Source organism: Lemur catta, chromosome 9 (genome assembly GCF_020740605.2).
Source record: "Lemur catta isolate mLemCat1 chromosome 9, mLemCat1.pri, whole genome shotgun sequence".
In the NCBI taxonomy this organism is placed as follows: domain Eukaryota; kingdom Metazoa; phylum Chordata; class Mammalia; order Primates; family Lemuridae; genus Lemur; species Lemur catta.
The window spans coordinates 78,616,745-78,643,390 of NC_059136.1; positions in this window are offsets into that span (position 1 = coordinate 78,616,745).

Consider the following 26,646-nt stretch of genomic DNA (forward strand, 5'->3'; position numbering starts at 1 on the left):
CTCTTCTGTAATTTTTTTGAGTTCAGCACCTGTGTATATGATATTAGACATCATAACTTTAGTAGCATAATTTTCTCAGACATTTTAAAAATCTGTTTTAACTAAATGTCCCAAGTCAATAACATATAAATAATTTTTAATTTGCTTTTTAAAAGATATAGCTTCAATATTCTATTTTGCTCCTTCTCCTTTACCAGATTTCAAAAATTCTATTAAAGTTGTAAATACCACCAATTAAAAACAGGTATTGATTTTCTTTTGTAAAAAAAGATAATTTGGGGGCCGGGCACAGTGGCTCACACCTGTAATCCTAGCACTCTGGGCGGCCGAGGCAGGTGGATCGCTTGAGGTCAGGAGTTCGAGACTAGCCTGAGCAAGAGCAAGACCCCGTCTCTACTAAAAATAGAAAGAAATTAGCCAAACAACTAAAAATATGTAAAGAAAAAATTAGCTGGGCATGGTGGTGCATGCCTGTAGTCCCGGCTACTCAGGAGGCTGAGGCAGTAGGATCACTTAAGCCCAGGGGTTTGAGGTTGCTATGAGATAGGCTGACACCACAGCACTCACTCTAGCCCAGGAAACAGAGTGAGACTCTGTCTCAAAAAAAAAAAGGTAATTTTGTTACTCACCTGTTTATGCTTATTTTAACACTCAAATTATTCCAATCATGACTATGTCATTCCTGAGTTTCTTATTTTGATTCATCTTTCATCTGATACCATCAGAAATACACCAGCATCTCCAGACCTTAGGGCTTGGGTTTGAAAAATTAAAGAGGTATACATCTCATCCCATCTAAAATTCACATCTCCCGTATCATCTCCTGCCCTGGGATGACACTGGGAACATGTATGTCTCAACTGTCCCACTGCCCTTTCCTATGGGTGTGACAGAACCCCACAGCATGTTTAGGTGTCGTTTTCACTTCCTTAGGGCTGGAAACACAGTACTGATGGCAGTTAGGATCTAAACTGGTACACTTCTTTAGATTAGAGAAATATTCTGCTATTCCTGTGAATGTTGTTTTTGCTATATCTTGTCTGTTCTTTCATCTGCACATTGGGTCTTTAGGTTGAGTCCCCAGTACTTGTCAATTTAACCCTATTATCCTATTTTGTTTGTTTTATTTCCAGAAAAAGAAATGGAATGTCTTCTTTTTTTTAAATTTCAAACTATTAAGGGGGTACAAATGTTTTGTTATACGGATACACTGTAAAATGCTGAAATCAGGGCTTTCAGTGTGTCCGCCACCAGGACAGTGTTTATTGTACCTGATAGTTACGTTTTTATCCCTCATTCCCCTCCCAATCTCCCTCCTTAGTTTCCAATGTCCCTGATGTCTTTTTATACCCAGGTGTGCCCCTCGTTAGCTCCCACTTATTAGTGAGAACATGTGATGTTTGTTTTTCCATTCCTGACATATTTCACTTAGGATAATGGTCTCCAGTCCCATCCAAGTTGCTGCAAAATATATTATTTCATTCCTTTTTATAGCTGAGTAATACTCTATAGTATGTATATCTACCATATTTTCTTTATCCACTCGTGAATTGATGGACACTTAGGTTGATTCCATATCTTAGCAATTGTGAATTGTGTTGCAATAAACATTTGAGTTCCAGTGTCTTTTGGATAAAATGATTTCTTTTCCTTTGAGTGGATACACAGTAGTGGGATTGCTGGATAGAATGGTAGGTCTACTTTTAGCTTTTTGAGGAATCTCCATACTATTTTCCATGGAGGTTGTACTAGTTTGCAGTCCCACCAACAGTGTATAAGTATATCTTTTTCTCTGCATCCATGCCAGTATCTATTGTTTTTTGAATTTTTATTAGTGGCCCCATTCTGACAGGGATAAAGTGTTATCTCATTGTGGTTTTAACTTGCATTTCCGTGATGATTAGTGATATTGAACATTTTTTCATATGTTTTTGGCCATTTGTCTAACTTCTTTTGAAAAAATCCTGTTCATGTCTTTTGCTCACTTTTTGATGGGATTGTCTGTTTTATTCTGCTGTTTTGTTTGAGTTCTTTGTAGATTCTGGAAATTAGTCCTTTGTTGAAAGTATAGTTTGCAAATATTTTTTCCCATTCTTTAGGTTGCCTGTTTACTCTGTTGATTATTTCCTTTGCTATGCAGAAGCTTTTTAATTTAATTAAGTCTCATTATTTTTGTCTCTGCTGAATTTGCCTCTGGGGTCTTAGTCATCCCTTTACCTTGAGCCCGTGCGTGTCCTTACAAGTTAGTTGGGTTTCTTAGAGATAGCATATACTTGGGCTATGATTTTTCATCCATTCAACCAGTTAATGTCTTTTAAGTGGAGCATTAAAACTGTTCACGTTCAGTGTCAGTATTGATACATGGGATACTATTCTGTTCATCAAGCTAAATTATACTTTGTTGTTTTGTTTTCCCTCTTGTGCTACTGTTTTATAAACTTTTAGCTTTTACTTGTGGATATTTTTACACTGGTGGGTATCTATTGTGCTGCTCCATGCATGATGCATTTTTGAGCATTTCCTATATGGTAGATCTAATTCCCTTAGTGTTTGTTTATATGTAAAAGTCTTTACTTCACCATCATTTATGAAACAGAGTTTTGTAAGATACAAAATTCTTGCCTGGCAGTTGTTCTGTTTAAGGAGACTAAAAATGGGGCCCCAATCCCTTCTGGCTTGCAAGGTCTCTGCTGAGAAGTCTGCTATTAGCCTGATGGGTTTTCCTTTGTAGGTTACATGTTGCTTTCATCTTACAGCTTGTAGAGTGTTCTCCTTCATTTTGACTTTGGCCAGCTTGATGACTATCTGTCTTGGAGATGTCCTATTTGCTATCAATCTTCCCGGTGTTCAATGATCATCTTGTATCTGGATATCTAAATCTCTGGTGATACCAGGGAAGTATTCCTTAATAATTCCCTCAAATAAGTTTTCTTTGTGTTTTTCTTTTTCTTCTTCTCCCTCGGGGATACCTATAATCATTATATTGGCTTTACATAGTCACATATTTCTCTGAGTGATTGTTCCTTATTCTTTATTCTTTTTTTCTGCATCTTTGGCTGACTTGGGTTATTTCAAAAGCCTTGTCTTCAAGTTCTAAAATTCTTTCTTCTGCTTGGTCTTGCCTGTTGTTGAAGCTTTCTGCTACATTTTGAAATTTCCTAAATGAGTCTTTCATTTCTTTAAGTTCTATTATGCCTTTTCTTATGCTGCCAATATCTTTAGAAACTTTTTCATTTTTTTCTTTTCTGTCTTGAAATTTTTATTAGCTTCTTTGTGTTGGCTTTCAATTTTCTCTTCAATCCCATTCATCTTATTTGCCATTCACATTCTGAATTCCATTTCTGACACTTTGACAATTTCCCCTTAATTGGGTTCTATTACTATAGTTCTATTGCTATCCTTTGGAGATATCAAACTAGCTTGTTTTTTCATGTTGCCAGAATTATTTTGCTGATTTGTTCTCTTCTGCAATCTCTTCTCTCAGTTCAAGGCAGATAGGTTTGTGATGCACCTGTTCTTCTTTGCTGGAAACTTTCCTACTTAGTGAGAAGAAGTAGAGGTCCCTATGTGGCACATTTGTGTCCTATTCTGGAAGACTGATCTGGCAGGAGAGGGGAAGATGCACTGAGAGCCCATGATGTAGCTGTTCTGCATTTTTCCATCCACTTGTGGTTGTCATAGTCCAAGCCAGTGCTGAGAGATCTTTGTGTGGTGTAGTGGGTTGGTCCCCAGGCCACTGTTGGAAGGTCAAGTTAGGGGCTAGGTGAGTCGCTCTCAAAGAGGCAGGTATTGCAGGAGATGGCTCAGCCCAGATCTCCCTGCAGTGGTGGTAGTGGCTACAGGGCAAGGCTATCTAGGCAGTGGCCATGGGTGTCAGGGCTGCAGGCATTCATTCTACCCAGGTCCAGGTGTAATGTTGGCATGCAGCAGGGTGTGGTTCATGGCTAGTGGGTCCATGGTAGAGCACTGGACTGCAAGCATGGCATCATGTGGTGCTATAGTGGTATAGACCTCCATTACTGTACAGACTCCATGAGGTATATGGGTCTGGAGGGTATGAACCTCCATGTAGTGTGTGGGCTTGGCCCACTGGGTGGTACACCAGGCCAGGGGTCTTGTTACTCAGTTGGCATATGGTGCTACAGAGGCTGGACTGGCAAATGGCTGGTCTCCCTCTCTCTGAGGCTGTTATCGTGGGACCTCTTGAGTGGCCTAGGTGCTCACTCCATTCAAATTTCCCAGTGTCAGGGGAAGCTCAGCTCCCAGTCATGAAGGGTGCAAGAGCATCTGCTCTCTCTGCTCTCTCCCTGGCCCAGCAGGGCTCAGGTGGAAGTAGTTGCAGTAAAGACCAGGCATTCCAGACCTGATAGTTCAAAATGACATCCATTGCAGCAACCCGGGAACAGAGGCTGGGTCCCTACTGAGCCTGCTCTCCAGTGCAACATTACTGCACAAGCTCTAGGCAGTTCCCTTATTAGTACAGAGGCCCATGGTGGTGGTGGGGCCCCCCACGGCTCAAGTTGCAATGTCTATAAGGGGAGCGTGGAGCCCTGGAACTCTCTCCTTTATCCCTTCCTCACATGTAGGGGTCTCCAGGTATCTTCTGATCTTAGATAGTGGATCTCCCTGTCCCTGTCTCCTTCACTCTGAGTGTCTCCCATCAGTTCTCTGATGATCTACAATGCTCTCTCTCCAAGAGGGTCCATCCATAGGTGAGCATCTACTTGCAACTTTCAATCCTCTCCCAGAGAACAGTGGGTGTGAGCTGCTTCTAGTCCACCATCTTGCACTGCCCCCATGAGAAGATCCTGGTCTTCTTGTTTAGCAATATTATTTTCACAGCATCCAGGCTAATACATTGTTGTGTTAAATCATTTAGCAACTGTTTTTTCCATATTCCTTATTCAGACTCCTAATCTTTCATATTATCTAACTCTATTGATACTCTTTGACATTTCTATTGTTTTGTTGTTGTTGTTTTATTTTTTTTCTAAAACTATTTCTAATAGGTGATCCACTTTCCATCTTCTAAAATTAGGAGCCAAGTCCTTTGGACCCTGAGTGAGCATCGCAGTGCCAAGGCTCCAGGCTGTGGTTCTTACCCGTCTTCTCCCTCCTTCCCCACTGTTCCTCCCCATGCTGTGTCTCCAAAGGGGGATCTGGGTACAGACTATGTATTCTTTGGATCTGAACCTAGAAGTAACTCCCGGAAAGTTTTTGGCTAGGATCTTCAGAAGTCCTTAACAGAAATCAGCATGTTTCCAGTGAAACTATAAGTACAAGCTGAAGAATCATAGACTTTCTTTTGTAAGTATGACTAAATAAAACATAATCATCAATATAAGCTCATAAAAATAGGATTCCTTCAAATTGGTCTTTTGTAGCGCTTAGTTCACTGCTTGGTGTTGGCACAATTGTCAGTAGCACACTTTAAACATGTATACATTGCAGGGTGGTGGTAAGTCTGGCAGTCAATGTTGGCTAGATGGAGTTCATGGGATAAGTCTCCTGCCTGACTCTCAGGACACACCCACTTCTAACATTTACCCACCTGTGGATGTCAGGGTGGATCCTTAGTGCATTGTTCAGGTTCAGCTCTCACTCACTCATTTTCAGAAGTGCCAAGGTCATCTATGAGTCTTTCAGCATGATTGTAATACCATTTGTGATGGTTAACTTTATGTGTCACCATAGCCAGACTGTGGTGCCCAGTTGTTTGGTCAAACACTAGTCTAGATATTTCTGGGGTTGTAATTTTTTTAGGTGTGATTAACATTTATAATCAGTTGACTCTAAATAAATCAGATTACCCTCCATAATGTGAGAGGGTCCCATTCTATCAGGTGCAGGCCTAAAGAGCAAAGACTGAGACTCCCCAAAGAAGAAATAATTCTGCCTCAAGACTACAACATAGGAATTCTGCCTGAGTTTCTGGCCTTCTGGTGGCCTGCCCTAAGTATTTTGGACTCAAGAGCACAACATCAACTATTACTGAGTTTCTAGATTGCCAGCATGCCCTATGAATCTTGGACTTGACAGCTGTTACCATAGCATGAGCCAATCCTTTCTTCTTTCTCTCTCTCTCTCTCTCTCCCTCTCTCTCTGATGTTTAATTTTATGTGTCAACTTGACTAGGCTAATGGATCCCCAGATAGGTGGTAAAATATTATTTCTGAGTGCATCTGTGAGTGTGTTTCCAGAAAAGATGAGCATTTGAATCAGTCAGTGATTTGAATCGGGGAGGCAGCTTCTCTCCAAAGGTTTCACAAATCCCAGTGATTCTCCAGTGTCTTCCCTCTTCCATCCTCTCTCAATACCACAGCAATTCATACAACTAAAAAAGAGATGCCAGGAAAGTTGTCAGAGCTTATCTTGCTCATGTTTTCTAAATTTTAAATATTGATTGGAACAGGTTTCTGTTAGAAGACAGGGAAATATCAGATGCATTATATAACATGTAATTTAGGCAAGAAAGGGAAAACAGGGTAATTGGAAAACATTTAAGCAAGTATCTGGCCACTCATAAATATTCTGCATTTATGCCATGACATCAGATCCGAGGCAGATAATCAGGGAAAGGGCATTTTTCTTGTCCCTATAGGATTTAGAAATACTTTATATTGAAGATATGGAAAGAAGCTATGTATCAACATGACATGTCCAATTCAAAGATATGCATTCTTCCCAGATGGGGGATCTATAATATTATATAAAAGTCTAACTACTAGCCCTTCCTGGCATCTCAGCTAAAATGACATATCTTCTTGAAATTATTTTTAACATCTCTGTATTCTGTTTAATAAAATAATTGCTATTATTACATAGATTTAATATTTTCTAATGTAATCATTGACTTACATATCCAATGTAATATACAGAGCACTCTATTAAAATGATGACAATGTCTGATTGCCTTTCCATGTATACAATTTAGCATAGTGATTTTAATATGAGAAATGCTCAATAAAACTTGCAAAATAAAAAAAGTATAAAGTTTAATGAAGGAAAAAACATTTGCATAAGTAAACATAACAAAAATTATAAATGTTACATGCCACAAAGGAAAAGGCGCATACATTGCTAAGGAATTTCAGAGAAAGTAAAGACTAATTATAACTCTCAGGGATCAGGAAATCCTTTGTGGGGCTAGTATCTGATCTGGGTCACGAGGTATGGGCATATAGATATGAAGGGAAAGAATAATATGAAAACAGGCAATAGTTTAAGTTAGGATAGATTATGGATAATATACAGATAACAGTAATATACTTGGTAGGCAGGAGTGTAAGTTGTTTATAGAAAAATAATGAGGAATGTATTTGGAAAGGTAAATGGAAGCTAGAGTATGCGATGCAAAGCCAATAAAGTTTTCTGAAGAGGATAAAGAAGGAAGAAAGTTACAGAACTTGTACTTGGAGCTTCCACATTATTTCATTTAATTTCTGTTCCTTTGGTTGACATTTATTCTCCAAGTATTTGTTTAAACCTCTTTCTCTATGAAAAGCAATATTCAAGGCAGTTGGGATACAGCAAATCAACAGAGTTCCAGTAGTCCCACTTGTAGCCAGGGACAGCAGTCTCACCAAGGTTAAGCAGTAAGAATCAATGCCAGGCATAGACACTGTACCCATCTGACTCTAACACTGTTTTGTTTTGTTTTGTTTTGTTTCCACTATACCATACTACCTCAACTCTTGCTCAGATTTGAACTTTACAGAAGTTCATCTCACAGAACAGGATTAATTTTCCATTTTGTGTACTGCCTCATTAATTGCTTCTTGTTATTTTCTCTACCTATTCACAACCAGCCCATCTCTCTGGGTGCCCAATATAAGCAAGCATCACTCCCTTTTGAACAATTCCTGATCCCCCCATTCCCAACTCAGCAACTGTCTCTGAACTGTAATAACTGGGATGGCCACACCACTAGCATGGCTCAAGTTCATGACCAGTTGCATGATTATTAGCACAGCATTTAACTCTCCTACCTGAGGGTAAGACCCTGGAATCTGAGGCATAAACCATTGGACAAACCCTGAGTTATAGAAAAGGAAGGTAGGATGGGCCCTCCCTTGACCCAAGGGACACCGTATCTGATGAAAACTCCACGTGTGCACAGGTAGTGACAATTTGATGCGATAACTCCATAGAGCAGAAAGAAGGGAGTAGACCTCTATATCTATTATACAAACCTGCTTCATACATAAGCAAGCAATTAGTAACTATTTTTTGAACAAAGAGGTTAAAACATTCATGTGCTTACTCATGACAATATAATTTCTGACGAGTTCCTCTGGAGGTATTCGTTTTAAAAATATGAAATGTGACAGGAGACATTACCTTAAATTTGTCCTGTCAAAAAGCAGAAACATTCTTCCTCCTATCAGTCATCTGTGCTTATACTTTCCTTCTTCAGAGGTCTAGGTTTAAGATTCCCATAAAGCTGGCCTTTATTCTGTTTGCTTTTTCCACGCCATTAGAAACAGCATTTTCCTGGTATTGCTATTGAAAATACTTTTGGCTCATATAGTATTTGGCTCTCTGGCCACAGGGTGTATGCATGGAGAGGGCCTGGACAGGGGAAGGGAAGGGGCAGTTCTACAGGTTGGCAACAGAATCTAGAGGAGAATGCATTAAAACAAACCACATACAGTATTTTCCCAAGCCCCCAACTGTCTGGATTTCATCTCAACTGAGAACAAAGAAATAGAGACAAATGTCAAGTCTCATTGCTCTTAGCAAAAAGAGTGCCTTCATGGTCTCAGTATAAAGAGTTCATTCCTAATACTTTAGAAAGCATCATTGTAAGTAGACGCATGCACTGCATGGGCCCCCCTTGCACAGAGTTAGTGACTCTGTCCATTTATTTCCAAGTAGACCATTTGAGTTTAATTGATTGGTTTCCAAGACATTGCTGCCTCCAAAAATTTGGCAGAGAAAGGGAAGAAGGGTGGAGCAAGACAGATCTTTTGTCATCAAACCCCCCTTTGTTTATACTAAACAATGAAGAGCAGAATAGACGAAATGTACATACTTGTCCTTTCTCTCACTAGCCCAAAGATTCTGCCATGGCTGGAGAAATATGTACAGCCTTTTCAGCCTCTTTGCTCAGCTTTTGGAACCTATTCTCTCTCCTGAGGTGTGTTTTCCCTTGGCTTTACCTTGTCCTATAATTTGACATCTACTCTAAGCCAACAATCTTAAATAGTTCTAAGCATTATTTGGTGATAAAGTGTGCCAGTTTTGAAACCTGAAGAAACCAAAAGCCAAAGATATAAAAGATCATAAGGACAGTTAGCCTCAGAGCTACAGTGTTCATCTGTCTTTAGTACATTGCCTCATAAGCTGTATATAATAAGTATATGTACATATATATGAATATGTATATATTCATATATACCAACATACGTGTATGTCTATGTATGTGTAGTATATGTATTCATATCTATCTATTCTATATCTATATATAGATAGTCAAACATTTGTGTTAAGGCAATATAGTTTGTATAATGAGATAGATCTGGTATTGAGTCTTAGCTTTGTTACTTACTACTTATTGACCCTTGGGTGAGATATTTAACCTTCTGCACCTCACTTTCATTAGCTGAAAAACTTGAATAATAATGTGCACCTATCTGTTGTTAGGATAAAATTTAATAATATGCATAAATCACCTAGCAGGAAACTTGGCTTACAGCAGGAGCTCAAAATTATTCTTGCTGTTGCTTTTGTTAAATGTCCCAAATTTACCCAAGAAGATAATGGTAAAGGTTAAACAGCCCAAAAGGGTACAAAAGCTTCCCTGGTCGGTTTCCACTTGATCTTTTTTGTTTCTTTTCCTTCTCCTGCCATGACTTAAGTGTGCTCACCGCCAGTGTGATTCCAAAGCTAAAGATGTTTGGTCAGCTGCACACTAGTAGAATAAGCATTATTTCATTGCTTTACTGGTCCCTTTTTTTTTAAATTTTAGAATATTATGAAGGTACAAATGTTTTGATTACATAAATTGCTTTTGTACAGTTTGAGTCAAAGTTATAAGTGTGTCTATCCCCCAGCTAGTGTGCATTGTGCCATTAGCTGTGAATTTACCAATCCACTCCTCCTTCCGCCACCTGCTTGATTTTTGTTGAGTTTTACTTCCATGTGTGCACCTAAGTGTTGATCAATTAGTTCCAATTTAATAGTGAGTGCAGGTTATGTTTGTTTTCCCATTCTTGTGATACTTTACTTAGAAGAATGGTCTCCAGTTCCCTCCAGGTTGTTACAAAAGGTATTAGTTCACCATTTTTTATGGCTGAGTAGTACTCCATGGTATACATATACCACATTTTATTAATCCACTCATGTATTGATGAGCACTTGGGTTGATTCCACATCTTTGCTATTGTGAATTGTGCTGCAATAAACATTTGGGTACAAGTGTATTTTTGATAAAATGATTTTTTTTCCTTTGGGTAAATACCCAATAGTGGGATTGCTGGATCAAACGATAGGTGTACTTTTAATAACTGGTCCTTTTTTCAAAAATGTTGTTCCTCATGTCTCTCTATATCATAGTCTTGGTTTTACAAACTATTCACACAATGAAAAAAGTCCATTTAGTCAATCCATCTAATGAGCAAGTCAATTTCAGTTTTAAAACCATCAATTTGTTTATAAAATTGGCTTTTTTTCCTCTCCCACTGGACCAATCAATTAAGTTATAATAATACAGTCTGTGTGGCTCAATTACAGTGAATTTCTCTGCCATTTGCTATCAAAATAAAAAAGTATTATTTTATTTAACAGGTATGAAGAGCTATTTTCTTCACTAGTTTGGTTTCCTAGTAACACAGAATCATGATTTAAGTGTCCACAATAGTGACTTGAATTTAAGCAATAATTATTATGGTAACATCACCCCAGCATGAGTCTCAGGTAAAGATTAATAACTTGTCCTTCCCTTCCACTAGCAGTGCAAATAGGGATTATCCCTTCGAGCAGGAATCTAGTCTGGTCTGTTTCAGCCATAGAACACACTGCATCATTCAGGAAGTGTGAAAACTCTTGCCAGTTTATTACAGTAACAAGGGGTTAAAGGTTTATTCATCTTTTCACATTTGAGACGAAGACATTGGCACAGATTTTTTTCTAGACTTGTGGAACAATTTGATAAGGATTGGCCCCTTAACAAAGTAAAATATTTGCCAAGACAATGGATATCTCCATGTTTGCCTGGTATTATAGACCTCTTTATAAATTTTTCTGTAATAACACCTTAGATTTTATCTATGCTTTAGAGACCTAAAACTCTCATTAGTTTTGAGGTGATTGCTTTTGTTGTCACTGTAATCTCTCCATTTTAAATTCAGTGTGTGAGTTCAAAGTCAGTGCCTAGAAATCACATGTTTCTCAATGGCTTCTTCTAATGGCCTGCAGCCAGCCAACACAAAGATAAAGGCTTGAGATGTAACATTTTTTCCTCGTCAGTATAACTGGAAATGCTCCGAAGGTGGCTAAGTTTCCTACCTTCCCAAATTTTTCTTGGAAAAATAAATTTACTGAATGTGTTAGACATAATTAACCAAGGGTGCCGGCACTGTTGATCTTGTTATTTCAGTAAGAAAACACTGCCCTCGAGGAGAAATACTTCCAGGAATGGCCAAAAATAATAATAATAATAATAATTAAAATGCTTCTGGTTTTTAGTTGCCTCCACTGGGTAATGCTGTTAACTCTTTTTGTTCTTCTGTAATATGTGAATCATTTTCTTTCTGTACAAATTTAATATGTCATAATGAATGACACAAAATACTCTAAAATCTCAGGCTCATAGTTTCCTGATGCTCCATGTATAATAAACTATTTCCCTCACAATAATGAGGGCTGGCAATCTCTTAATTAAACTCTAATGCCCCCCAATCACACAAAATACCCAGAGGGATGTGTGTGTGTGTGTGTGTCTGTCTGTCTGTCTGTCTGTCTGTCATATCATAATTGCATTAGCAGTGAGGATCAAGGAAGGGATATTTTAACAACTGTGGCATCCTCCTTAGGATGATGATTTTTCTATGCCCTATATTATTTGCCATGTCATTCCCTATAACCACTACAGAATGAGATATCCAAAGCATATTAAGAGTTTCCTCATCTTCCTGAAAGTCTGGTCAGTTTCTTGACGGTACAAGTCAATGTGGGATCTTGCAGTCCGTCTTGAAGAGTTCCTGCCACAGCTTACAGTTCGCAACTTGGAGTCCAAAAACTTGTCAGTCCTGTGATCCTCTAAAGGGGCCTGAGAATTCAAGAAACATCCTAGGAAATACTGCTTATTTAATGAAGTGCAAACAAGAAATTTGAGTAAAACACTTCTCTATTAACTGTCAAATTAAGTGATTTTCTATGAGGTTGAAATGGGAGATCTTTTTGGACTTGAGTAGTTATTAAATATTTATGGCTGTAATAAGATATACATGAACACTTCTGACACATTCTATTCTATTGAATAGCGAAGACCCTCGCTTAATTTTTATAACTTGTGTGATTCCTTCACGTAGACTTTTGGTAATTACAATTAACCAAATATGTCTTTCTTGATGTGATCATTGATTAAAGTTCTTATGGTTAGAGCAGAGGTTCTCCAGTGGGGGTAATACTGCCCCCACCCCCACCTCAAGACATCTGGCAATTTCTGAAGACACTTTGGGTTGTCACAAGTGAGAGAAATGATTCTTCTGGCATTTAGTGACTAGAGGTCAGGGATGTTGCTAAATATCCTACAACTCACAGCATATGTCCCCCTGACCCCCCAAAATAGAAGTAAACCTTCTACCTGGTATTATAGACCTCTTTATAAGTTTTTCTAACACCCCATATTTCATATTTCCACCACGCAGGGTGGGTGTTGAGAGAAGATTTACTTCTATCTCGGGGTGGGGGAGGCATATTTAGCAACTGGTGAGAGAGGACTTATCTTCTAAAGTTGTTTCACTCCTTTACAACTCCCCACTCTCAGTAAGATAATGGTCATGCTATTTGTTGAGTTTCTATCATTCCTTCTACAAGATTTTTTGTGAACCTACAGTGTTCCAGGCACTGGTCATATAATGACTAACAATCATGGACTTTTATCAATAACTTAGATGCAAATATAGATGTGCCAAACAAATTAATAGATTGCATGACCCTCAAAGGAAATCCTACTATCACAGACAATAAAAAATTTAAAATCCAAAAGGATCTTGACAAACCAGATCACTGAGCTAAAACTAAATAGGTGCAAGCAACAGGAATAAATGTAAAAACCTCAATTTAGTCTTTTAAATAATTAAGTCTAGAGGCTCACTTGTAGGGATTACTTTGGCAGCAGTTCTTATGAAAATATTTAAATGTTTTAGCTTAAAATGAGTCATCATTATATTTTGATTATATAAAAGAGCCAACACAATCTCAGATTCAATTAATGAAAAAAATAGTCTATGCATTTGCCAGTCCATGTGGAGAATATTGTGCTCAGGTCTGAGTAGCATATCAAAAGCAGGATATTTAGAAACTACAATGCATCTAGATAAAGCCTATATGATGACGAAAACCCTAAGAAATGATTTTGTGAACTGGAAATCATATTAAAATCTTTTAGACAAGAGTTGCAGAAGATTAGAACATACTATCTCACAATCTTTCCATCATTTGAAAATTTAAGCAGAGGCTGTAAGATTATTTTCCAAAACACTCTCAAGAGGCATCTCACAACTGGAAGAGAGATTGAAATTAACTGATGTGTTTGGCATTTTCTTCCAATTCTATTGGTCATTAAAGTCTATGAGCATGAATCCTAGTGTTCATTTGTTTTTCTGGCTGTCAAATATTCTACCCATGACAAATTTCTCACTTTATTAGTCTCTATGGGAGATAGAGCCTTCTTCCTGCTACGGAAACCGAAAATGCCAAATCTTTATTTTTAGAGCCTCCCTTGCACGGAGGACACAGAACTCATAGTCTCAGTTGAGTCAGTGAGAGGTACCTGCTGTGGACTTTGTATTGTGAACTAATGAGGCAAAAGGAGAAACGAGCAGGTAGCTCCATCAGATCCAGAAGCAATAAATTGAGCAGCGGCCCCAGCTCAGCCGCGGGCAGCGGCAGCAAAGCTGGTCTCCTTTACAGCCCGTTTTTGACTGAGGTCCTGGCTGCAGCCCGGCCTCCCTTGCTCCTGCCTCTTTTACAATCCAGGTCCTTCAGCTTCCCCCTAGAGTCTGTTTTCCCCAATGGCGTTTTAATAAATGTATTTTTAGCTTCGATTCTTCAGATTTGGTTTCTGTTTCTTGCAATGGTAAATCCTGACTGGTACCCCCTCAAATGATAAAATCTACATTTCTATGAGGCACTGAAAGACAATAGAGGTCAAATACCAAAGTGAGACTCTTAATCACCATGCTCAGTTGTACACAGGGGCTGGCTCCAGAAAAGGCCACTTTTCTTATCCTGGGAATCTTAAGCCAGAACAGGAGTATAGATATAAAACAAAGACGGGAGACGGTTTGGTGAAAATGTTGTGAAAATATTTACAATTGAACCTCATTTATTGTTGGATCCCAAACTTGTGTATTCATTAAGATTTATTTATAACCTCAAAATCAATACTTGCCACACTTCTGGGGTCACATAGAACATTTACAGAGTAGCAAAAAATTTGAGTCACCCTATGCTCATGTGCTATCAAAATGGCCTCAAGCATAGTGCTGAAGGGCTCTCTGGTGTTCTAAGTTCAAGAAGGCAGTAATGTGCCTTATGGAACAAAATATGTGTTAGGTAAGCTTCATTCAGGCCTGAGTTACAGTGCTGTTGGCTGTAAGTTCCATGTCAATGAATCAGCAATGTTTATTAAATAAGGTGTCTTCAAACAGAAACACACGAAAACAAGGTTCTATATTGTTGGACTGATGAAAATCTTTGTGACCAAAGATTCAAGAACCTAACTCCGTATTTTCCCCAGCAGCAATGGCTCAGTCTTTGCTAAATCAGTGTTCCTGGCAACTTTATAGAACACAACTAGCACAAATAATGAGACTGGACTGTGTTTGGAAGGAGCAGTGGGTCACGGTACTGTGAGTACTCATCACATCCTAAGGGTTGAGAGGGAGGTGAGGGCATTTTTTTCTCATCCCAAGACCAAGGAGAGGCCCTCACAGGACCAGACGAGTTTGCCATGTGTTTCCCAAAGTTGAGACCACAATGAACTGTTATCTGACCCCAGGGTAGACAATAGAGGAGGGCTGGTGGTGGCAGTGGTGACATCCAAGTGTTGCTGTGTTTGAAGTTGCTTCCACTCCCAGTGTGTTAAGGCACAGAATGAGAGAGTGTTTCCCGATGGATATGTAGTAGAGGACACAGGAGAGAGGTCAGGATGCAGCTGTCTGAGGTCCTGTCCCGTGGGATTATCTGAAGAGGCTAAGTCTGTACTACCAGATAAGCCAGCTGTGGAAGGGATTGCAAGTCACCACAATGAAAACCTGCCAGAGAGAGAGGCCCAGCAGGGAACCTCTGAAGGATCCACAAAGTGTCCTTGGACAGAAAACTCAGTTTGCCAAGTCCAGAGAGTGCAAAGCCCTATTTCTACTGTACTAGTAAAAATGGTCCCATCCCCTTTTCTTTTCTCCCTTTCCTCCCCTTAGTTACAAACATGGTGGGGGTCTGAAAAATAGATAGTGAAAGGAAGCTAAGAAGCTGAAGGGAAGAAACAAAGAAGCCAGTACAACTTCCTTTCCCAGTAAAGGTATCCAGGCCAAAGCAAGACCTAGCTGGGGACCAGGGGTTTAACATCAAGTTTGTGGTGTCATTTATTACATGCATGGAGCTGGCATTTAAATTTCTGAATCAAGATTATGTTTGTGATTTAATGTGTCTCCTACTTAAGAGTCATCAGAAAGGTCATAGGCCCGTCAGAGTTTTCATATAAAACCAAGAAAGAATTCCCCGCACTAAATGAGGGTGGTAGGAAACAAGGATTGAGTTGTGGTTTGAGTTCAGGCTTGTGCAGCCAGTTATCTTTGCTCACACGGAATTTTGTGGCACTGTGAAATGTCTGAGTGCCGGTTCCAGGGCTGGGTTCAAATCCTGTTGTCATTACTCACTACACGACAGCTGTGGCCAAGATATTTAACCTCATTAAATCTGAATTTAGTCACATATAAAGTGCGGAGGAGACAATAGTATTTTAGAAATATAGTTTTATAAGCATTGTCCTTGGATCGAACCCAGATAAAAGGACAGTGGCATAGATAGAATTTGGCTATTTCTCAGATCCATTAGGTTGTGGCTGTCCTGAATGGTGTTGCCACAAGCTGAGTGCTCATTAGGAAGGTGAGGGTGAAGTCAAGCCAGGATAGGGCATTCCTTCCAATATGTTTATATGTTCTTGGCAAAATAACAGGGGAATTCTAATTTTACCATGGATATGTATGGGGCCTCTTCCCAAGAATCCATGACCTACCTGAAATGTTGCAAGAAACCACCCCACAGGTTTGTATGAAGATATAATAAAATAGAAATAATGTATATAAACCACTTCATAATATTTGGCAAATAATAATAAATCAGTTTAATCCCAAATTATCAATATCATCAATATTCTTTTATTGTGCAATAGATTCAGTATGTAATATATTTCACTAATTTTTGCGGTTTCATTGGTTATCAGAAAATATAGCTAAAAGAGGCATCTAGGAATTATTCATGATAGACTCACACCCTATGGCCAAGTTGACTCTCTAAGCATCCAAGATTTTCATCATATTTTAAAATTAGTGGGAGATCTACAGTGATGTGCCTTAATAATGCACTTGGATTACACAAGAAAATATTTCTTATATTTATCTAAATTTTACCTTGGTAAATTTGAACATATTTAATTTTGTTTGAATACCTATACAGATGAAAACTTTAATAGCAGTTGATACACTAGAGTCCTCTCCTTCCACCCTCCCCCATACACACAAACTACCACCAAGTTGCCAGATCTCTTCCTCTCTTCCAAACTCAACTCAACACTTTCATTTAGTACTTTAGCTGATTTTATAACAATTTGTCCTTTTTACATTTTCTAATGTGTTGACAAACTTGGATATAATACTTTAAGGGTTCTGATCATTGTTAAGTGTAACAAAAGGATTATTTCTTAGCATTTAAATAATGTAACATTTAATGCACTTCTGCACTGTACTTATTTTTAAAAACATCTTCCATAGTATAATAGAATTTTTACAAGCAGCAGTTCTTTTGCAGTCATTGGTTGGCTACACGATTGCATGGGCTCCAGTAGCCTTCTTTGAGTGTCAGCAGCCTCATAGGCAAGTCAGGGTTTACCAAGATACAGACTTTCACTGAACTGAATATTTACTTTGAATGTTTACCTTGAATGTTCCACTTTAAGAGACCCTACAACCAGGATCCAAAACAAAAACATGCAAGCAAAGAAAAAATTTTAAAATGCAGTTAAATGATTGAGAAGAAATAAAAATTATAAATGATAAAGTATTCAAATCTGTAAGAGCATAGATCCAAGAAAAGAGGGAAATTATATGGGAAAATTCTTCATCTTGATTTCTCTGACAAGTGGCAGTTTCCCTGGTGAGAAAGAGATTCAAAGGAATTAAAAAAATCACAATACTTAATTCATCCAATGTAACAAAAAAAGAAGCCTCATTAACGAAGCTTTTTTAACTTTCTTTTTGCTGATCTAAGGCAACACAATTTTATGAACATATTTGGTTTTTAAATTTTAAATATTTCCCCAAATGATCTTTTATCTCTTACAAAGGGGCAACCAAATTAAATGATAGTTTGTAAGATACGAATCTTAGTTCTAATGAGAACTGGTCCCAAGACTAACTTTCATCTGAACCCAGGGAGCCTCCTATAGCTGGCAAAATCTGATCAGTTCCCGCAAAAGAACACATTCAGGGTTATTACTTTCTTTTTTAGGCAAAATTTGAAGTGGCCTATAAAGAAAAAGAATACTCACAGTAATTGTAGAAATAAATCTCAAGACACTTTAGAAACAATTTTTTAAAACTTACGATGTATTCCGAAGTCACTAAGGAAACAAAATAGCACCACTGTGTTTTACTCCTTAATTGGTCAAAGACATTGGGAAACAATATTTTACATACTCAATGGGCTCACCTCAGTCCTATTTGCCTTGGCAAATCAAATGCACTTGACAATGATTACATCAAACACAATGAGAAACTGGGTTAAGATTCTAGAAGATGCCACAAAAAAGGAATATTGGAACAAATTCATAACCAGATTAAAACTGTAAGAAATATCTAAAATGCTTTTGCCTTAGTGAAAATGAATGAGTATTTGATACATGACCAAGGAAGAAAGATCATTAGAAATTTTAATATCAACTTGGAGGAAGGTACAGAACAGCAGGGTAATGAAAAAATATTATTATATGTATTAAAGAATGATATTTCTCAGTGCTACATTAGAAAGAAATATTTCTTTATTTTATCTTATTATATTCTGTATATAAACCCTCCATTAGGTAATGTAATTTTCCAGAGTTTCCTAAAGAAGGGCCTTGTATAATTCATCTTTACTTCTAGTTCCTAACACAGTTTCTGCCTCAAAGAAAATGCACAATGCATGCTTATTAAATTAATTGCCAATATTGTTTCATATTGATACCTAACTTCTAGAGGGCTTAATTAAATTTCTATTTGATCTTTTGATATAAATAAAATAGAGAAAGACTTGAAGCCAGAAGGCTTGGGCTCAAATTCTAACTTTTAAACAAACTAATTGTGTCTGTTCTTATTCTTAATCAAATGAGAATAGTAAGTAAAAAACACAATCAAACTTAAATGACTCAATAAAAAGAATGAGTTAAATGCTAAATTTCAAAATGATGCACCTAGAGTAATAGTATGCAACTTTAAGTAGGGTTCCATCATAGACGAACAAATATAGTCATTTATCTAAATTAGAAATAGACTATGCTATGAAGGTATTTACTTTTTCTGGGCCGAAATTTTGGGATAAATATCAACTTAAAAATGTTGAAGGAGTATTTTATCCTGAGGACAAGCCAGGATTTCCAGATCAGCTGCCAGAAGTATGGAAGCATAAAAGAATGGAGACAACTGTAAGATTTTAAACAGCATCTTCCTTAGTTTTGCTAAGGAAAGCTGTCATTATAGAACAATACGATTGTAGGTTTGTGATTTTTTTCTATTATTGTATTTTTGATTATCTATAATACTTAATTTTCAATACTAACTGAATTACTTATTTACAAAACAAAAACAAAGGCATTTCATTCTTTAAATAGGGATGTTTTTGGGAGGTTGGGAGGGTCCCCCTTGTAAAATAGAAGGTACTCTATTGTTGATGACTGACAGGCGGTACCACAGAGACTATTTTTTAATTATAGAATGTTGACACAAGTTAGATGTGCAGGCAGGTTAGCTGGTATGGTAGACATAGAAAGTACCCAATATCCATGTCCCCCTCTTTTCTCAGACATATGGAAGAATCACACTTCCCCACTCTTTTGAAATTGAGCATGGATGTTTGATTCTGGTGAATGAAATATGAACAAAGGTAGTGAATGTCACTTCTGGGTAGAAGCATTTAAGAGCTGATGTAGAATTCTGCATTTTCTCTTGTCCTGTCCCTCTGACTGAAGAGACTCTGTACTGCACATCCTGCAGCCCACATGGCAAAACATCACTCAGCCTGAGTCACCAGGTTGCTGGAAGACTGTTCCTTGACCTGGAGAGTTGCCTGGTCTTGCACCAGATCTTCCTGAGCAATAAATTAACCTTTGTTTGGGTAAACCACAAAAAATCATGGTGTTGTCTGTCACTACAACTGATTAACTCTTCTGATTAACATAATTTGCATACATCTTAGCCAAAAATACAAAAGACTTGAGTTTGATATAACCCGTCTGTAAATAGGCTACGGCATTAATAGCAAACCAAAGCGTCATCTGTGGCAGAAGTGAGAGGAAAGGATTCATGGCTTACTTGCTGCAGTGAGCTCATGGATCAGGTGGGTACAAGTCAGCCCATGTCTGAGTTCAGGCTTTGCTTATTTGTCGGTTGCATGGTCTTGAGCAAAGTTACTTTACATCCCTCAGTCTATTTCTCCACTTGTAAAATGGAAATAGTAATCCAAAAATAGGTTAGGGTTCTGTCTATGTTGAGATTATGTCTATACAGGGTTTAGTACAGTTGATCCTTAATACATTTTGTTCTCTTTCCATATTTTTTTTTTATTCCTATAAGCACCTACTATACTCCAGGAAAGGAAAGGCATTGCTAGGCACTGAGCTTACAGCAATCGGACAAAGCAAAATTCTCTCTCCGTACATGGCAACAGGCTGCAAGTACCCAGGCCTTCAATCAGAGGAATTACACGGTGGTGATCTGTCACAGGAGATATTCCATAAGACCCTTAAAAACTTTTTAAAATTCAGTATAGTGTGTGGACTGGGCAATAAATTTACCTTTCTTTAATGGTAAATAAAACCAGACTGCAAGCTGCAGGAGTTAAGGAACAATAATATCCACCTATTCTTACTATATCCTCAGTACTTTGCATAAAGCCTAATCACAAGTAGAAACTCTGCAAATATTTGTTAAATTAATGAATAAGTGAACAAAGAATGCACCAACTCAGAAAACAGAATAAAATGTATTGATCACAGCCTATTTTCTTCCCTTCATTCATTCAGTCAGTAAATATTCAGGGTCTGCTCTGGGTGCTAAGGGTAGAATAGTCAACTAACTAAGGCCTGCCTGTCACCATGGAGTTTACATTCTCAAGGAACTTAAAATTATTTTGATGACAGGTGGGTGCACGGACCAGTTTATGTTCTGAAAATCAGATTACTTGGCGATCCCACTTCAGTGGAATTCGGTAAATTGTAGTGTCATCAGAGATTAGTTTAAGTACTTATAAAATAGTTGGCAGAAGAGTACAAGATTTATTGTGTCTATGGTTTCATTAAAAAAATTGGTTATGAGGTTTGCGTTGCAATCTGCACTGCTACATCTGTTACTTGTTTCCACTTACTAGCCCATGGGTTAGTGATTAAGGCAGCTTCCACCGAAAAGGAAAAACTGATTAATTGGGTTGTTCTTATAACAGTTACTTAATCTTCTGTTTTTGATGGGAACAAACAATAACAAAAGCAGAGGGTCAAATCAACTGTTTCAACATGAATTGTGTGGAGTGATGAGGATGTCAGGAACAGCAGTTAATCTGGAAACATGTCATGTCCTACAAATAGGCAAACTAGTATTCTAGACTGGAAGCTAGGGAAAGGGACTTTCTAACCAGGGTCTCATTATACCCTTACTCTCTCATCTGCTTCATGAAAGTTGGGAAAGTAATTACATCCATAGATATTATATCTATAGATAAGGTAGACAAGTTCTATTTGTTCTATTTGTTTTTACTATGAAGGCTATATAAAGAGTTAATCTAATATATAGAATATCTTGGTCACTATTTCTATTATATATTGTTCATAAGAAAAATTATATTTATATTAAATTAAAAGAGATTTAATTCAGACTTTAAAAGAGCTTCTTAATCATAGGTTTGCTAGGCATTTGCGGCTATGAGACCTTTGACAAGCCAAAACTCTCTGCACTTGTACAATATTGCATAGCCCAAAATACTGTCGAGGGGGTTAAGTAAGATGATCCATGTTGAGAGTTCACATGATATATTACATCTAGCACATTTTCAGTAAATGTTAACTGTTGCTATGTTAGCTATTTTTTAATATTATTATGATGAAAGGGACTCAACAATAAGAGGAAGAACATAAAAATAGGGTCATGCAGTCTTATTCATAATCAAGAAAATGAATCAAATTATCTTTGGTGACTCTTCCCAGCAATATAATAAAATTAATAATTTTATTATAACTATTGTAATAACACAAGCCTAGCAATAATACTTATTTTGTCACAATTATTAAATGCAAGTTTCTAATTCCTAATATAATCAAAAAGTATATAATTTTAATTTAAGCATTTAAATTTTTATCTTCTCACTCTTTGCATATAAAAATTATATCCAAATCCTCACCCTTCTTTGTAGTGGTACTAAGTTTGTGGCTTTAGCATTTTTTTCCCAAATATTTCCAAGTGTAACTTGGTATGATGCCAACTGAGGAAGGCTGCCAGTCAGTATTCTTCATGTCAAAATTACATGCTGGAGTCTTATTCTACATGACAATATGGAATAGGAACCAGAGGTGGCTCTTGTTATCTGTGAAGCAATGTTCCATGCCAGGGAGTCTATGGGGAAACAGTCCAAGCTGCAAATCAAACCAATCCTGGGCAAGACTCCAGTGATAGCACAGCCCAGAACCTAAAACTCTCTAGGTGTAGAAATATACCACTGACAGCTCCAGGTCATTTGCCTAGCTTTGGTGAACCAATGTCATCACTTCCAATGTCCATTGTAAAAGAAAAGTGAAAACCTAAGCTTAGAATTTACTTGACAAATACATGCTGTCCTGACATGTAAGCTATTCCCTCAAAATTGAGAAATACTACAGATCTACTAACTTTCTCTGGGGCTTGAAAAATGGTACTTGCCAATGCATCTAGTACAAGCATAGTCATTTATAAAAATGCTGCTGAGTAGAAAACACAAACCCTGGAAATTAGCAGAAATTAGAATTCAGAAAAATGTGATGTTGTACTTGGCAATAGAAGATTTTTTTTCAAACAAGATATCAGCACTTAAGAATAAAGGGATTAAAGCAAGTTCTTAAAGACGAGACTTCCATGTAGTTAGATCTGAAACATAATTCTTTAGTTGAGCTCATTCATTACTGAAAAGCAGCAACAACTTCAGTAAATATATCCCATACGTATACCGGATACATAAAATAAAGCAATAATTAACCTAACTACACAAGAGATCCTGCATTGCTAAAGATGGTTCTAATTTCAGATTCTTTCCCCCTATATGATTTTCAAGACGTCCTCAGTTGACTCATTTTGTACATACTCTTAACATCTGGTTCGTTTGTTTTCCCATTCATTCTTCCTCTTTTAATCTCTCCCTATCTCAGTTCAACAGGTTGTATTTACTTTCACCTCTGGTATTTCATACCTTAAAATTTCCATTTTCCACCTCAATTTCATAGTTCTTTCTGTGACCCACCTTCTCTGGATTGGTGCCTTGATTTTGCATCTAACTACTTTATCTTAGCTAAGCAGTGTTTCTCATCCAACCTTAATACTCTGGTGAATATCTATGAAATTCCATTACCTCTTGTCTTTGGCATGTAACAAAAATCTCTTGATTTGGGGTAAAAAGAACACAAGCCTCCATCCACAAAGCTCCACCACTAACACTGACCAATGAAACAACAATGGAAAACAGTAGACGATCGTATTACATTCATGATAGGCCCCTAGCCTGATTTCCATTCTGACATCTCTGCTTTCTTTTATGCTTTGTGCATTTGGACTTCAACTATTTTCAAGAGTATACTAGCTACAGCTTATTAAATTCAACGAGGAACACTGAGCACCCAAATCTTGATTTCTAACACCCTCTACACTAAAAGGAACCAGGGATTTGTAATGCCAAAAGGTTAAACTAAAAAGTGCTCTAAAAAAGCTCATATTAATAAGAGTATGTCAAAGAGACAGAGAAACTAACAGAGTTCCCAATGGCCAAAACTGTAAAAATTTACACAACAAAACAAAGACAGCAGGATTGGATCATAACCCAAAGTGTAAAATAAATACCCAGCAGTGATATTCATACTGATATAAATAGTCTGTTAATAAATGCAGAAGAATTCTAAATAATGTATGCATATACTCTGCCCCAAATAAAGGAGGACATAACTTCCCACTGCTTAGGTGTGGGCTGTACACAGTCATTTCCTGAAAGAGTACAATGAAAGGGGAGAAAAAAAGAGTAACTTTACAATGGAGAAAACTGACAGACACTCCCTTAGCAGGGCCAAAGTAGTTATCAACAGTGACGTTATGTTGATTCTTTCAGCATATACTGTCGGTAAAATGTGACAAAAATGGCATTTTACCTCTATAATCTCCCTCCCCCAAACATTAATTCCAGTCTAACCATGAGAAAAAACACAGACAAATTCCAGTAAAAAGGCATTTTTAAAAGTACATTACCAGTACTACTCAAAACTATCAAGGTCATCAAAAGCAAAGAAAATCTCAGAAACTGCCATAGCCAAGAAGAGCCTAAGACCTGACAATTAAACGTACTATGGAGTCCTGGATGGCATCCTGGAACAGAGAAAGGACATTAAGTAAAAACTAAGGAAATCTGAATAAAGTATGGATTTTAGTTAATGATCGGGGGTCAATATCAATTCATTAACTGTAACAAATGTAACACACTAATGTAAGATGTTAATAATAGAGGAAACTGTGTGTAGGGCATTCGAGAACTCTCTATATTATCTTCTTAATTTTTCTACAAATTTAAAACTTATCTAAATGTAAACCTAAAAAAAAAAGTCTATTAAAATGTTTAATGCAAATCAAATGAAGGAAGAAGAGGACAAGTGAAAATGGTGTTTCGGGAGTTGTCTCTGGGAGAGAATTTAGAGAAGGAAGGAGGCATTTGCAACAAGGTGTGGATCATAGAGGTTTTTTTCCCCAGGAGTATGAGACAAGGCTGGAGAGTGTCTGTACTTTGAGGAAAAATATGTTAATGCCTGGCTGCCTCCCACCTGGAGCTGCAGGAGCCCCCTCCTCTCTGTCTGCAGACTTCCAGCCATCTTAAGCTCAGGTCTCAACTTGAACTTCACATTCTCAGGGAGGTTTTCACAGACTCTTTAGATGAGGTTAGTTCTCCCTGTTTGGCTCCCTAGAACCTTCTACTACTTTTCTTTCACAGCATGTTTTTTGTTGTTGTTGTTGTTTGTTCGTTTGTTTGTTTGTTTGTTTGTAAGGCAATTATTTAGTGCCCTTTCTCATTAGTCTTTAAGCTCCACAAAAGTAGAATGTATGGTGTTCAGTAGACGGCAAGTACTTAATACACATGGTTCATGCATCAGCTATTACTGTGAATTCCAGTAGTAATAAAAGGGAAGTTATGCCCATGTGGAAGGTGAATGACCTAGAGATATTCCAGATTAAATGTGTGAAGTGCTGACATCAAAATATTAAAAATGGTACACCTGGTTTGATCACCCAACCATGTGCTATGTTTTGCATATGGCAATGGTAACGAAAAATACTTGCAAAATGTTATGGTGGTCACTCTTAGTTGGTCAGGAAAGTATTCTAACTTTAATAAAACCATGACTTGAATCTACTTTTGAAATTTTAAAATAATAATAGTAATAACTGTTACTTATTCACCAAACACTATGTTAAGCACTTTGAAAATTATTTTGTTTAATGTTCACAGCAACCCTGTGATGACAATGGCTAAAAGATATCCAGCACTTGCTTTCTTCTAAGCACATTATACACATTAGTTTATTTAATCATCCCCAAATTCTATGAAGTCAGCACTGTTATAATTGCTATTTAATCCTGAATGATACCAAAGTACACAAAATTATCATGGTTTACTCAGAGTAACAGAAAGCCACAGAGCTGGGATTTAAAGACAGACGTAACTCCTAACACAAAGAAATGTTAAATGCCTGAGGTGATGGAAACCCCAATTACTGTTTTGATTAATTCACATTGTATGCCTGTATCAAAACATCACACGTACCCTATAAAGATATACAACTGTTAGTACTCATAACAATAAAAATTTAAAAAAAATAAAGACAAACATGATATGGAGAAGGGAAGGGGAACCTCTGCTCTTAGCCAGTTTCCTATATTGCCTAATCATTAATCCATAGTGTAAGTTTTATTTTTTGAATTTTTCAGACTGAAAAAAAGCAAACAATAACTAAGGCTTAGAAAGGCTTAGCTCATTGCCCAAAATCACATAGTAAGTGACCCAAATCAACCCAGGCTCCAGCCTCTGTCTGACTTAGGCTCTTAATCACCATACTACATAGCTTCTTGACATTATAGATTCCTGGGATAACAAGATCCATGTATTTACCATATATTATATGAGTCATTAATCATTCTATTTATCCTAAATTTATCTTCTTTAAGTTTAAAACATTGTCTTCTATTTTAAAAGTCCCAAATAAGGTCAATATACCTTACTGAACAATAAAGCTTCACCTAAATGTTTGTTGAGTTGAATGAGCTACTATTGCCTAGAATATATCTGTTTATTTTTATTTGTGCAATTTACACTTTATTCAATTTAGCAAACATTTAATAAAATAGAATAAGATAGATAATTCTTATTTGGTTCTCTGTTCTGCCAATTACTTGGTATATAATCTTGGAAAATGTAATTAACCTCTTTAAATTTCAGTATCTTTACCTGCAAAATGAGCAGAATGATATTAGCCACCTTGTCAGATCATTCTAAAGTTTGTAAAAGATAGTAAATACAAAATACTTAGTGCTGTTTCTGGCACATCATAAATCTCAATAAATGTTTCTTAAATCATACTAATATTAGTTATAAAGTAATATGAAGATAGGACATTTAGAGATTATAAATAACTAAATAAATAGTGGTCATACTTATACATATTGTGTTAAGGATAGT